The sequence below is a fragment of the Arvicanthis niloticus genome, chromosome 18 (genome assembly GCF_011762505.2).
Source record: "Arvicanthis niloticus isolate mArvNil1 chromosome 18, mArvNil1.pat.X, whole genome shotgun sequence".
In the NCBI taxonomy this organism is placed as follows: domain Eukaryota; kingdom Metazoa; phylum Chordata; class Mammalia; order Rodentia; family Muridae; genus Arvicanthis; species Arvicanthis niloticus.
The window spans coordinates 9,221,793-9,237,781 of record NC_047675.1 but is presented as its reverse complement, the minus strand read 5'-3'; the positions used below and the strand labels follow the sequence as shown (position 1 = coordinate 9,237,781).

The following is a 15,989-nucleotide window of genomic DNA, read 5'->3' as shown; positions in this document are numbered from 1 at the left end:
TTTCCATGTTATTATGTCAGTTGGTGAGAAAGCATCCATAATGCTGTGTGTTGTCTTGCTAAATGTTCTGAGTTCCCTGAAATAACAGAACAGAGATTCTGAATATCGTAGGCATTAGTGAATAAACAGGGTACAGGTATTGGTATTCAGAAATTAAGGCCATGCTGTCTTCTGAGAGCTAGTAGCTACAAAACATAATCTACACACCTACAGTAGCAATGAACATAAAAAGCCCAAGAGCCAGTACTTATGCAATAATGTAATATATGAATCATAGGGCACACTTGTGGAAATGAAGAGTTCTAACATCAAGCTCACTTTCTGAGAAGATGCTCAAACCTTACAAGTATATTGAATTAAGAAATACTAGGAGGAAGTTTACAGTAACTTTGAGCAGAAACAAACTTTAAATAATCTCATAAGATTTTATATGTTTACAATTCTACTTTTCTATTTTATTAAAATTATAAGTGTGATTTTCAGATACAATGTTCTAATAAAGTTCCTTTTTATGACATGGGTCACAGAAACCCTAGAGGTTGCTGCTGACACCTAGTGGCATAATTTTTAAAAGCTTAATGCACTTAAAGACAATACAAAATATACAGAGTATATAAAATATACATGCATACATACATATATACACACATACATACATACATACATACATACATACATACATACATACGTATACATATATATAAAAGGCCTGAATTGCAAACTACTAATTTCAGTCCAGGTAATTCATTTTCAGTCAATTGAATCTCCTTCATTACTAGTCCCTCAATATTGAATAAATGAAAACTAACATATCTGTTAACCTTTAATGAAACCAATTCCCTCAATTTCTTTAGTCTTTTTCTGAATATTGATAATGAGAACTCCAACTCATAAGAAATCTACTTTAAGGGCCTGAGCACTGAGCGGACCACCAGCAGCAGCTCTGCACCCAACCTCACCAAACCCAGATGAAGCGGAGCTACCAGGAGCTCTAACCAGGGCAGTATCTCAGTGTTTGGGGAAAAAAAAAGAATGAGAACCGTGGGGGAAAAAAAGGTTAAACAATTAGTTGATCATTGTTCCAAATAGTTTTAAAAGTCAGAGATTGCTATCTATGAAGCCAGCTGCTGCCGTATTTGCTGTTGAGTCAGAGTAATGACGTATAACAGGAAATTAATAGGTGACTCATTAAACAATTAGGCCAACATTAAAACTAACAACATAAATGCAGGTAAGATTTTCATAATGCTTGTTTTAGTTGATATTGCTGCCTTTATCAAGATACTGTGGTAAAGATACAAAAGGTAAACTCCTCCCACTGGATTGATCTGTTTATTAGGAAAAGGAGAACACAGACCATCTCTGTAATAATTTTTGGAGGACTCATTCGTCTCTCAATGTGAAACATAGTTTCTGCGAACAAAGAAGTGATAAGAAGAGGAAAAATAGAGGAGCAGAAAGTCTTTAATATTCTCTCCTTCATCAAGGCCTGATGTAGTACTTAGAAATAAAAATGCCTTTGCTTATGAGGGTTTTTGACTCTATTCAAGCAAACATTTAAAGTTAAAAATAAAGACTGATGCTTAAACTAAAAAAAAAAAAGAAATCTATTTTAACCTCAATAGATTTTATTTCACCCCAGCTCCTCAAACAGCCCTACCACGCCCAGCTTTGACATTCAGTGTTTGCATGTTATAGAATTCTTGCCTACCATAGAGAAGGGTGTGTTAATTCTCACACTCTACACCACATGCTGGCACACCCGAAATGGACATGAAACTCACACACACTATCCCACAGGATCAGATATATAACATTTGTGAATGGTAGGAGTGAGGCTTCTTCAAGAGTCTCTAGCCATCCACATGGATGATAATGCAGAAAGCACAGAAGAAATTGAAACGATTGTGACATTAACCAAGATCCTACAGATGATTTCTATCAGATACAACAATTTGGTCGTGTGTATGTGTGTGTATGTGTGTGTGTGTGTGTGTGTGTGTGTGTATGTGTGTGTGTGTGTTCATTCAGTTGTGTGCAAGAATATGTAAGCAAGAGAGACACTCTATTTCTAGATGCACTTCCCTGCTTCAGCTACAGCACGTGGAAATATAGCAGGTAGAAATTAAATTGATAAATTAATAAATAACTATTATTTACTTTTATTAATTTTGTGTAAGATATAAAACAGGAAAAAGATCACAAAAGGCACTGACTTGTCTCTTGGACCAAAGTAACTTTGCTGAGTAACTCGGGTTAGACATTCCATCAATGACATGTGCAGTGTGGCCCACACCAATGGGTGACAAGATTGGGCCATCTTCCTAGGTCCCAAAGTATGTCCTGCCTGTGGATTTATGAATTACTGGATTGCCAGCATGATTTTATTCTCACTGAAAATAAGTGATAAAAATAGACTAGCTTCTCCAGGTAAGCCCAGTCAATGCAGAGCATAGCTAAGTTATAGTTTTCATAGTACAAATAAATCTTTCAGCCTTTTAAATACTCCTTCAATGAAAATCTTGGAGAATCAAAGAGCATGTATATTCATTCAAAGGATGTCTATACTTACACGTTGAAGTGAAGGTGAATGGCAGACAACATATTTTCAAACAATTATATTGAGAGAAAAATCATCATTACACATAGCTTTATATGAAATGATAGAAATATATACACGTGTAAGCATACATATACACGTGGAAGCAGAACAGCATATGCAGGCCAATGTAAATCAAAAATACTGTTATAGATTATGTGTGTAAGCAATGATCCAGGAGGCAGGCTGAGAAAGAAGGATACACACATACAGAGTGAGAGAGAGGGTGGGGGGGGGAATGTTCAGTTGTTTCAGAGGACATGACTTCAGTTCTCAGATCCTATAGGGAAGCTCAGAACTGTCCATGACTCCAGTTCCACAGAATATGACACTCTTTTCTGGCTTCTGAGAACACTGGACACACATGGTGTACGTGTGTGTGTGTGTGTGTGTGTGTGTGTGTGTGTGTGTGTGTGTAAATGTGGACAAAACATCCATATATATATATGCATATAAATGCATATAAATAAAATAAATCTAAAAAAGCACAGTTCAAAAATAAATAAATTACAAATCTGAAATGAAATTCAATCTATTTTCAGATAGGAGAACATGCCTTTAATCCCAGCACTCAGGATGCAAAGGCAAGCAGACCTCTGTGAGTTCAAGGCCAGCCTGGTCCACAAAGTGAATTCCAGTAAGGAAAGAAAAAAGGAAAAAAAAAAGGAAAAAAGAAAAAGGAAAAGGGGGAAAAAGGAAAGGAAAGAAAAGGAAGGGAAGGGAAGGGAAGGGAAGGGAAGGGAAGGGAAGGGAAGGGAAGGGAAGGGAAGGAAAGGAAAGGAAAGGAAAGGAAAGGAAAGGAAAGGAAAGGAAAGGAAAGGAAAGGAAAGGAAAGAATACTGTAAGAGACAAGCACACTTAATTAAAGAACTAACCAAGAAATCATGCCATGGCCTAATTTCTCCATGTCAATTCTCTCTCTCACCCCAAACCACTTTGCAACCTGTTCTCACTCCAGCACCAATGCAAAAACATCCTAGACCATGATTTCTTTGGGGATAGTGCCCAAAATATCCCACAAAAGCTTAAGTTTTGTTCTATACAAAGCACTTGTGTGTGACAATGTAAAGAAACAAGTTTCATTGCTCCGTGAACACCTTAAAATGTTACTATGCTGAGGTTAAAATGTTACCATGCTGATGTTAAAATGTTACCATGGTGATAGGATTGCTTCTATCCCTAGCTCTTCCTCTATAACATTCACTTCAAAGTAAGTTTCTCCACACAATCAGTCATTCAGATCAGCATCTAATGAACTGAATATATTCATATGTATGGACCTCTGAGAAAAAGAAAAAAAAATCTCATAAACATAGCTTGAAAAGTTTTCTTTTCCTCATTCTGTATTTTTATACCAGTAGCACATGCACTCAGGACCCTCTTTACTGATTTTCCCCTCCCCAACCAGAATATTTCTTTTTCCCTACTGTCCCATCATCCAGTGACTCCCCTTCAACCAGATCTTGTCTATCATCTCCTAAAATGGCATCACTCCCCTCAGCATCATCAGCACAACATCAGCATCCTCTGTATATTGTCTAGGTGTAATTTATCATTATTTTCCTCATGGAAGACTCATGGATAGTGACTATATACAAAAGGTGACCATCATATGATTTCATTAGGTATTTGAAAGTTTTAGTTTCATTTTCTAGCCCCCACTCCCTCTACCCTCTACTCCTCCCTCCCCTCCCCTTACTCTTTCCCCATTCTACTACATAAACCACTGAGTTGGCTTAGTACAGGAAACATGTGCATGGGTATAGGACCATCCACTGGAGTACTGGAGTATAGTCAGCCTATTCAGGGTCATGATCCTGAAGATAACTGGCACACAAGCAGCCGTCCGCTGGCAAAATCTCCTAGCTAGGAGTGTGGCCTCATGAGCTCTATCCTCCAGGCAGGATTCTGTCTATGTGCTGTGGTGGGTGGTCACAGCTGTTGTTAGTTCAAGTGTATAACATCCATGTCATGTTCAGATGATGGGATTTCCAGCATCCTCTTCCTTCATCCTTGTACTCTTTCTATCCCTCATTTCTGGTGATTTCTGAGCTTTGGGAATCATTCCAAGGTTCAATTTTTAAGTTCTAAAGATATGTTAATGTCAATAAACTTGGATAGAAGGCTACAATCCCCTCCTCCAAAAAACTTTAGAAAATATAACTTTTCTCAAGGAGTTTGCTTCTCCTATTAGGAATCAAAGAAAAAAAATAAACAGAAACACCCCCTTCTGTAATGCAATTTAACAATTTAGCTTTGATCAACTGCAAATCAAAGCTCAGAAACAGGTTTTTTTTCTACTAATGACCATTAAATTTAAATTTCTGTCCTTATTTCAGTTCTCATTTTGGTTAGGTGTATTCAACGATTAATCCAAAATTTAAAAAAGCAGTTAGTTCCTTTTGGGATGCAAGTATACAATATATGTCAATATGGCATAGAAGAGTGTAGCATTCAGCAGAATTATCTAGATCCGTTCACAATTCTAACCCATGTGAGTTATTTTCTGCAAAAGCTTTATCTGCAAAACACATACACTGTATATGTCTTCATCTATACTCAATTTGTTTTCATGTATATGCCATTAGAATATTTGCATGGGTTTTCATAGTCTTAGGACAACATATGTAAATAAATCACACAGCAATTTGAAAATTTAGCAGCTAAATATGCAATCTGTTAAGCATAATCAGGCTTGCTATTCAACAACTGTGTGATGTAATTCAGCCTTACCAGGGAAAATATGTGTTTGGGATAAGAGTATCTTCATAAAATTCGATGAAAATTTCCAGAAATCTTTATTGACATGTTCTTGCATATTCAAAAAGTAATGTGAAAGCCTTCTGACTAATGCTTAAAGAAAAGCTGACATAACTATATCCTAATAAATCTCATTTCTCCCACTGCCTGCCCTTTGTAAACATGGGTCAGCAGTTGGAGTTATTTTCAAGAAAGAGAGGAAGAAAGAAAGAAAGAAAGAAAGAAAGAAAGAAAGAAAGAAAGAAAGAGAAAAAGAAAATGCAAACTCTCAAGATTTTGTACATATAAATGAAAAATAATATCAAAAATTAATGGTCACCCACAAGGTTTCATAAGCCGTTCTGTATTTTAATTTTTACTATCCACTTTATAAATATAATGATCATCACAAAACCTTCCTTCTACTTTTCAAATAAAAAAATTAATGTTTTGATAACTCACAAAATATTTAAACTCAGTCATCAAAGAAAGTCAACAGTTCCATGCACTTAACAAACTGTAAAAATATTAATTCAAAATAAATTTTTCTACCTTGGGTTGATTTTTCATAAAACACGGCAGATCTCTTGCCAGGTGATACCATTTCTTTGGGTTCTGTGGGCAAAGAGAGAGATTAATAAAAACAACCTTTCTTTTTACTCTCTAAATGCTTCTTAAAGAAGATTCATTAGTAATAAAGGTCAGAGAAGAAAATCATTTAACACAATACTCAGCTTCATTCAGCAGCTGCCCCAGGAGCCACTTTCCTTAAATGCCAAATAATTCCCCCAAGGTCCTTCCCTCCCTGCAGCTGAGTCACCCATGGGTGACTGTGGCAGATCCTCAGCCTCTTTCCTCTGATTCTCTTCTTTCCTCACACAGAAACATGATTTGCACTTGGCAAGGAAATGCATCAGCTCCCGGAATTTCAAAAGAGAAGCTATAAGCCATGTTAGGACCCAAAATTTATAGAAATACAAAAGACCAAAATGGAATTTGCAATTATCCAAACTTACTTTCCTCCCTCTCCCTGAGCGGGTGGGCTGTGAAATATTCATGAGAGTCTGTGTCTTTCCACAATAATCAAAAGACGACTGTAAATAATTGCAGATTGCCCTCCTTAGGAGATGTGATCTCCAAGCTTTCTGTGCTGTGAATGGGGAGGAAATCTCTCTATGGGAGTCAGAAGTTACAGAAATATATCTTGGTCCCTCCCAGAGCATATAACAATCTTGAGGAGTGCCCCATAAAAGATTTTACTACATCGTTATCTGAATGTTCATATTGGAGGAGCAGAATCTCAAATCTGAGCAATGGCTTTACAGAAAGGACTGTCGCATACGTAGGTGAGAATTTTAAATTCACCATTTAAGAGAGAGAAGCAATATTAAATAATCGGGTTTGGCAGCCATTATCAGAATAATCCTATAACTGCAATCACTGCATCTCGCCAGCTGTGAGAACTTGGGCAAGTAAATTAAACTCTGCGTGCGTTCATTTTCCTCTGTAACATGGAGCTGATTGTGCCCCTACTTTATAGAGTTAGCATGATGATTAAGTGAGATAAATAGATATGAAGGGCATAAGACAATGCCAGATAAGCATAGCAAGTGTTGGCTAATACAATTATCAATGTAATTATTAGAATTATTAGCAACTTCCTGCTTTAGAAAGGGCTTATGAGAGTCCACATCCTAGAAAGAGGCATGGTGGAGTGACTAAACCATAGCACACTGGAAATCGCCTCATTTGCCTATTGATTAATCAAACTCGGTGATAGCCAAAGAAACACCCAGATAGTTTTTGGTGGATACATGAAAAGGATTGAATCATGTTTCAGGAAGATAATCTATAAGCTATCAACAGCTTTCCTGTAGGACTTGCTCTTGAGTGAACTGAAGAAGCCTTCCAACACAGTGTGAAATGCTTCAAGTGTCTCTTAACATATCTAGCCTTGTCCTCTCTGGTGAAGTATTGATTCCATTACAGAGACAACTACAAAAAGCCATGTTTTCATACCCTTAAGAGAAACCGTAATAAACAAAACATAAACTAAATAAAAAGTGTGCTGTAATTAGGTACACATATATCCAGACAATTATACCAAGAAATTTGAAAGTGTGTTTTCATTAAACAAACATATAATGTGTTGAAATTGCAGAATACATTCAAAGGGAATCTGTAAGGGATTGAAAATGGTAACACAAGAAAGAATAATTTAAAGGAAATCTAAACAACAATCTATACACAAACATGGCAGACAAGTCAGCTTCCTCTGTGAACAACGTGAGTATAAAACTGGACAAAACAAGCATTTCCAGTAACTGAACCCATCCTAAAAATAGGTTAAGAAATACCATTTCACAACCAAGGACATGGTTCAGTGAATAAAAACAGGACAAAAAAGTATTTGCCATGCATGTTGACATGCATGCCCTAGGTTCAGATCCCAGAAGCCATGTGAAAAGTCACAAGTGCTAGTGCCAACATTTGCAATGCCAGTGTGCCTGTATGAAGTGGAAGGCAAAGCTGGAGGAAGCTCCAAAACATTGCAGGTCAGCTATATGGCTGGCACAGCAGGGAAAACCCCTGTTTAAAGTATTTAGCATGGCAAAAGGGCTGGGACCAACATCTGAAGGTTGTTCTCTCATCTCTGCAAGTAGGAGCCCTGCCCACAGATACTCGAATATGCACACACACACACACAAAGTTCACATGCAAACGTGCATGCATACATTCTTTTACATATATACATGTGCACACACATGAATAGATGCATATATATGTGCATTTAGACATGCACACACATATGTACACAAATACACGCACATTCATACACATAGATACACACATGTGCACAAGTACATGCACACACATACACAGATTATGTGCATACGAATTAGAAGATCATTCTGTGTATTTTGAAAATAGAAAATAGATGATCAGAAATATAACCAGAAAGCTTCAGACTTCTACCTCTGGAAATGGCAGAACATAAGTCTCTTCTTCGAAGCCAGGCAGTCTGTGAGAATTTGCAGGCACTTTTAAGAAATTAATGAAACATTTCAGTCAAGCATCAGGCCTCTTCCTAGACTTTTACTACCCAGAGGTTTTTATAAAGTTCCTTTAACTCAACTCCGAGAAAACATTCTTAACTTTGAATGCAAAACTTAACTGCATATGAAAACCTCATACAGCAGAGAATGGCCTTATCTGGCCCCTTGGTCCTGTGGAGGCTTGATAACCCAGGATAGGGGAATGCTAGGCCACTGAGACAAGAGTGGGTGGGAGGGTGGGGAAGCACCCTCATAGAGGCAGGAGGAAGGAGGAGGGGGGAAGGGACTTGTGGAGAGGAAACTGGGAAGGAGGATAACATTTGAGATAGAAATAAATAAAATAACCAATAAAAATTAAAAACAAAAACAAAGAAAATGTGATTTAAAGTTAATTTTCTGTTTAGAAATAGTTAATGTGATGAGGCTAGCTCTCACAGGGATCAGTGGCTCCCCTTTGTTCATTCCTTTCCTACTGGCTAACTTTGTACCCTGATGTCCCTGAAACAAGGAATTAGAAGAAAAGTGGGAAGTTCACTTTCCTGCCACTGAAATCAAGGGGACTTAGGTTCTGAGCCTAGCACATTTAAAGCTGAGTGTCAACAGAAGTGCATGTGCCCAGGTTGCTGTGTGCCTCATCCCTGATGTCTTTGGACCTTACATATGAATCACTGCAACCACAGCCCCAAGTGATGAATTCAACTTTTATCTAATGAGAATAATTCAGCTGCTGGACAGCCCTTGAGGAAGGACCTACATCAATCAAAACTATGTTCACCAGCCACAGGGGAAGCAGCTGAGTGCTGCCCAGCCCCCTCTGCCTGGCCCAGCTCTAGCTGCTCCCTAGCTCATCTCTTTGCATTTTCTTTATCAGAAAGCAAGGCACTACTTCTACTCTGTCCCCTGGCCTTTAGGAGACTGAGTTATGCTCTCCTTTTGACACCTCTTACCAACACCAACAGGGAAACACCTCCCCCTCCCCGCTCTGTACACAGATATTTCTAGCATATTCTAAGCCATTCCAAATAAATCTTCCTGCAATCTCCAAAGCTCGGGACCCTTTGATTTTAGAGATGTAGAACATACTCTGATTCTCATCTTAGTAATGGGGAATTTCTCCCAAGTGAGTCATGTGAGTATCTGATAGCCACGGCTGCAAAGGGGTCATGTTTAACTGTTTCCTATCTTTTAGTATTATTTTTTCACAATTCCAGCTTTCCTACAAGAAATTACGTAAAAAATTACATGTCTATTGGATACTCTATTGTATTCCATTTTATGATCATTCTTTGAGTGTTATATCGTTGTTCTTCGGTTGTACTCTTCCTGCTCTGTCAAGCAGAGTCCCAAGTGGCTGTGTGGTGTTCTCTCTCATTTCCATTCTTAATAACAGCTCCCTCTGCTTAGGACTTAGGTCTTACTTCTCAGCACTAGCCAAATTTACCACCTGTCAACACTTTAATGCCCACTTTCCCACAAAGTGATCCCCAGGTACTTTGGACTCTGTTGGTTGTATCATTTGCCACCACTGTACAGCAATTAAAGTCAAGGGCTGCAATTCATTTTGCCTCCTTGCATTGCCTCGTGTTGCCTTGTCTCTCTGACTATTCCAAGTTCCTCAAGGACAGCTACATACTGGGCCTATCACTGATCTCCTTTGCCACTTAATGCAATAACTAATACATAAAACCATCCTTAATAACTATATTCCACTTTTACAGATTAAATATTAATGCAGATAAAAGTGTTGACTTATGGAGCATGAATATCTCACTGTGTCTTCTGAGAACAATTACATAGCAATTCCTTAGTTGTACCAAATCAATTATAAAATTAAAAAAACCTGTAGGATAAAAAGACACAGAAGACAAAAGACTATGCAAGAAGTCATATTATCACACAAAAGATGCTACTATGTGGGAATACATCCAAAGGCAGTCCATGTTTGACCTCGATTTCCTGCCAAGGATAGCACTTGCCTCGAGGGTAATTAAGACAGTTACAAGATAAACTGAAAAGGAGACGTTGGGTTTTGACATCTGACAGAAATTTGGACCCAAATCAACATCAGGTTCTACTTAGAAATAAAACAAGTTTCGCATAAAAATATTAGACGGTGTGAAACTAGATCATGGGTTCAACCCTTAAAATAAATAAAACACAAGACTCATGTACAAATTGTCATTCAGTCCTTTGGTTTTAAGAATTAATAATTTAGATCCAGAATACTCCCAAAGGTATGTTTGCAGCTTTATCAGACTGTTATAGTGCCTTTAAGAGGTAAGAGAATGAAAAACATTACTGGAAGCCTGTCCTTGAAGGAACCTTAAAGTGACCTAGTCCTTTCCTGACCACCATAAGGCAAACAGGCCTCCCCCAACATGCACCGCTTGTCATGATGCACCATCCTGACAAAGGACTAAAGAAAGAGGGCAGAATAAATATAGAATCAAAATTAAGAAACTGGACATGAATATTAAGTTTTCTTTCTTATAAGGTGATTAGGCTGTCCATGATGTCACAGTGGTGAAACTCTAAGGTAATGTGGATGTGAAACAGGAAGACTGACTGAAGAGGAAGAGGTCAACAAATCCTCACGCCCGTTCTTGAGGACACCCACAGGGAAGTGACATGAGTTTGAGAGGGGACTTAGGAGTAGAAAGTGAAAGTTCATGGCTCAGAGTCAAGCTCCTCAGAAAAACTGAACTCACCATTTAGCACCACTTGGCACATCATGGGAGCAGTGTGAGGTGTGAGAGAAGGGAAGTGTACACAGAGTTGGAGCTGAGACAAGATGATGTCATCCATAGCCAATAGGAGAGGTCCAAAAAACGCTGAAGGTCTCAGATGTCTTCAATAGGGAGCGTGGGAACATTCAGGAGACTGATACCACCCACTTCCCTGCTTGAAAATGAGGACCTGTGAGCGTGTCCCCTCCCACCCCTGCAAATCACAAGCCCACAGAGGGTTGAGCAGAAGACAATGGGGAAACGTCTAAAAGTACAACAGTTTACTTAATCATCAACCTACCCTGTAAAAGAGAATGAAAATTAACGTAGCTTAGGTCACTATTTTATAGATAAGGACATGAGACTGGAATGACAGATGTCCTTTCTTGACTGTTATACACGAAGTATGAGGGAAAAAAATCTTTTTGTTTTTATAACATATGCTCATGTTTAGATACATTTTCCAATACTCTCCTGAGCCTACCTTTTCCTTTCACCATGAATATAAAAGTGTGTTATTTCTCAACATATAATAAAAAACTCAAATTTTATTTTAGATAGATTCAAAATAAAATGATTTTAATTTGCTTTAATGCATTATGAAATGCATTTAAAATCAAGACACACATAATACACAGAAAATTGTTAGCTTTAATTTGTAAATTTAGAAAAATTATTGAATTCAGAGTCATTGTACAAAAATAAATTATGTTATCATAAAATGATCAATAAATAAAACAGAAGCTGTAGCATTTGAGTTAGGGTAATAAACAAATATGTGCAATAAGACTAACAAGACATGTTTGGAACTTCTATATCAAAATCCTAAAAACCATGAGAATGACAGGACATGCTCATACATCAGAAGGCTCACTCATCATTATCTTAATCTTCCTTCACTTAACTCATGCGTTATCTTACAGTCAATTCTTGGCCATCTTAGCTGGTTTTATTTTTTTTACAACAACTACAAACATTTATTCAGAAATGTAAGGATCAAGATTATACAAGTCAATGTTAATGAACAAAATAAGAATTTGAAAAGGCCAGGAGACAGCTCAGCAAAATGCTTATCATACAAGCTTGGTGACCTGAGTTCTGAGCTCATGTGAAAATTGGATGTGAGGGTCCACATCTATCGTCTAGAAGGCAGAGACAGGAGAAATACTGGAAAGCTCTAGGTCCACTGACACAGTGAAGAGGCAAAGCCTTGCCTCAAAACACATGTAAGGTGGGAATGGACTTCCAAAGTTATCTATCATCTGACTTCACTCACACACCATGGCACACCTAACTCACATATGCATCATATACATGAAACACTATACACACACATGCACACACACACATAATTATATATTATATATAATATGTGTATATATGTGTGTGTATATATATTACATATATGTATATATGTTTACATATATATGTAATACATACACATATATAATGTGTATATATATTATATATGTATATATATTACATATATATGATATATATATGAATTTAAAACTTACTAAAAGGTTTGGTAATTAAGGCAACTATTTGATTATGTGGGTATACACATATCTTCTTATAGGGTCCAAAACCATACATATACAAATTGGTAGAAAGGAAAGTATTCCAATACCAAACATCTGCTTGAGGCAAAAAAAAAAAGTACTCTTACATAAGATAATCTCAGCTGCATGGCTTGTAGGTCTCGTATATGGAAAATAAGACCAGCAAATGACTTTAAAAGGAAATGTCATTTTCATTGTCTTTGGGGTAGACAGGGATTTATTTCTTAAACATCATTTAACTGATCCATAATAAGTTTATTTGCATTGAAATAAAAATATTATCTTCATCAAAAGATGTCAAGTAGAGAATGAGGTGCCAAGCTACACAGTGCAAAAATACTTCTACCACACATCAGACAAATAGCTGATACTCAGAAGGTATAAAGTGATTTTCACAAACAGTAAGAAAAAGGCAGACCACTCAATAAAAACAATGCAAAAATAAATAGAAATTTCACCAAAGAAGGCACACTAGCTTTTCAACCAAGATATTACAAAATCCTCACATTAGTTAGTACTCTGAATGCAAGATAAGATCAGGAGATGTGATTACATATATACATATATATACAGACATATTCATATGAACCCTATTTATATCAGGAATATTAAACGACCTAAAACCCTGTAGACAGAACAGATAAAGATTTTTTTGTACAATTAAATGGCATATATTAATGAGACGGAACAAAGTGCACTTACATGAACAGTGTGACAAATGTCACAGACAATGTTGAAGGGAAGAAGTCACATGCAAGGATATCTTTGCCACAGGTTGCATTTTGTTAGCAGCCATGTGTGTCTTCTTAAAATCCAAGGTAGGACTGAGTTCCAGTGTGATTATATTTAGAGACAAGTCCTCTAAGGAGGCAAACAAAATACTTTCAAAACAAAATACTTCCAAATCACACTTATTTGTTTATTTGGTGGGAGGAGGGCTCACGTGGCATGGAAAGTCCACGGAGGTCAGTGGACAACATATATGAGTTGATTATTTTCCTCCAGCATGTAGTCATCAGCCTTGGTAACACGTGCTTTTCCTGCTGAGCCATCTCAGCAGCTCCTATAGTGATAGTCTAATGACATCCTTTGGCAATGACTCATTTTCTCATAAGAAGAGACTCCAGAGATTTAAGGTCGGGGAGCTCACAGACAGTGTTTTCACACGTTTTGACTTTACGGTGCTGTGGAAGGACATGCCCTAGGTAGGAACCTCACTTTGAGTTCCGGTCTTTGCTGACACTTGTGGTTTGAAGTATATTTTTTGGTGATGTTGGGTGAGCTTTGTGATTATGGGGGTTAGGGTGGAGGACTGTCAATACTCAAGAATGCATTGCATGGTTACAGTGTGCTTGCTCTCTGAAGGTAGGGTGTGTCAAAGACACTTTCGACTGAGGATGTTTTTAAGTAACAATGGAACCCTGAGTATGCCAAGTACAGCATGTGGCCGCTGATACAAAGTATGGAGAAGACACCTAACAGTGAGTGAGGAAACTTCAGGAGAGCCTTCAGGATGCTGAAAATATTTTAGTTTTTTGACTTGGCTCTTATGTCAAGTGTGTTCCCTTTGGAAGACACATTACCAAGCCTGACACTTGAGCTGTGCTGCTTTTCCACATGTCTTCTGCAGCATATGGAGAAAAGTTTAGGCACACTGTCATTTTAGCTCTCAGTGTATAGCCCACAGAACAAGTGTCACGAGTGGATGTTTTTTAACGATCCTTGATTTGAAAAAACATCAGGAGGAAATAAAAATGCAGAATTCATTACCAATTATTACTGTAGAGCCAAGCCTTCAAGACAGCCCCAGGAACAGAACATTATTCTCTAGAACAAACTGTTTTCAGTATTGCAAAGCATACGCATCACTCAGTTTCTAAAACATATTTGCATAATACTAAACAGTGCGTATGTTTGAGAGTTTTATATTTTTAATTTATACAACTTTAGCAAAGAAATGAATCAGATTGTCAGTGTGATAATCTCTGGAATTAATTGCTTTTGCAAATACTATGAAACACACTATCAATTGTTTTGCTGTGTAATTCCTCATGCTTATTAGCTTAGAAAATAATTAGCCCAGAAAAAAAATGAAACTAAACAGAGTCTTAGAGTTACAGACTAAATTTAGAAACATCTACATTTAAACTGCTGAAAGGAAGCATAAATAGAAAAATAAGAAAATAGGATAAATACATGTTTGTGTATACCTACAAGCAACCAGACAGGAAAACCTTTTGTTTCTGTGACCCATAATTAAAACCTAGATCAGGAATTACTAATGAGAAACCTCAAAGGAGATAATTAAGGCCCACACCCTTAGAAAGGTTTGCTAACTCATGAAGAGACAGGCAGAAAGAAAGTAAAATCAAAGCAGAATTCCATTTAAAACACAGAAAGAAGAAAGTTAGGAAAAACTCAATTTTAATCTTGTATTCTAGTTCTTTTAAAAATACTTTTATGTGATTGACTTTAACACCTTTTCAAAGATACCCTTGATATGTACCAGAGATTTCTTCCAGAAAGACTGAATCCTCAAACTCTCATATGCTCAGGTCTCCTACATAAAACGGCATACTTACATACACCCTACTTGTGGTCCCATTCACTTATAACTCTGTCTAGGTTATTTACAATAGTAAAAAAAAAAAAGGTAAATGGTGGGTGTGGGTCAATGCCATACCCTTGTCATTTAGTAAACAACAAGACAAAAGTCTATACATGTTTGTCAGAGATTTAATTGTTCACCAGATACACATCCCTCCCCACTCGGTTGGCTAAGTGGATATGAAGCCAAACATAACAAGGTAGATACAATTTGGCTGACAGTTTCAGTACTTTGGTTATATTTGGCCCTTTGCCATTTATTGAAAGAAAAAAATTATTTTTCATACGTATTTTAACAGGTTCAGGAGAAATTCTGTGTTCTAAGAATTTTTTAAACTCTTCATGTCTGTGCATGCAGTAGACACCGAATGGACTCAGCGGATTGTATTCATGTGTTTATATAAGGTTGTATGTGTGTGAAAACATGTAAGTTCAATACGTTAAAAAGAAGAGGCTCATGAACTTGGAAGGGAGAAGGAGGCAAACATGGGAGGAATATAAAGGAGAAGGTAAAGGAAAGAAATTAGAAAATTATACTTAAATTTAAATTTAGGGTATTTATTTTATATGTTGCACATTAATTTGAAGGTGACTTCTTTCTCTTCTAATAAAAACAGACACATTTAGCTCTGTCAAACCCAAGCCAGTCATTGTGTTGTTGCTTTTTGCTCATTAATATCCATAACAACCTTTGTTCTTA

The 15,989-nt window shown here is 37.1% G+C and overlaps 1 protein-coding gene across 6 annotated transcripts in view; it reads right to left on the bottom strand.

Annotated features, from left to right (window-relative positions):
- Inpp4b (inositol polyphosphate-4-phosphatase type II B) overlaps positions 1-15,989 on the bottom strand; it is a 702,669-nt gene that overhangs the window by 573,425 nt on the left and 113,255 nt on the right. For all 6 annotated transcript variants that reach the window (XM_034522353.2, XM_076915453.1, XM_076915455.1 and 3 more), the window contains exon 2: positions 5,891-5,953. The gene's annotated coding sequence lies outside the window, so the exon portion shown is untranslated. The remainder of the gene's footprint in view (positions 1-5,890; positions 5,954-15,989) is intronic.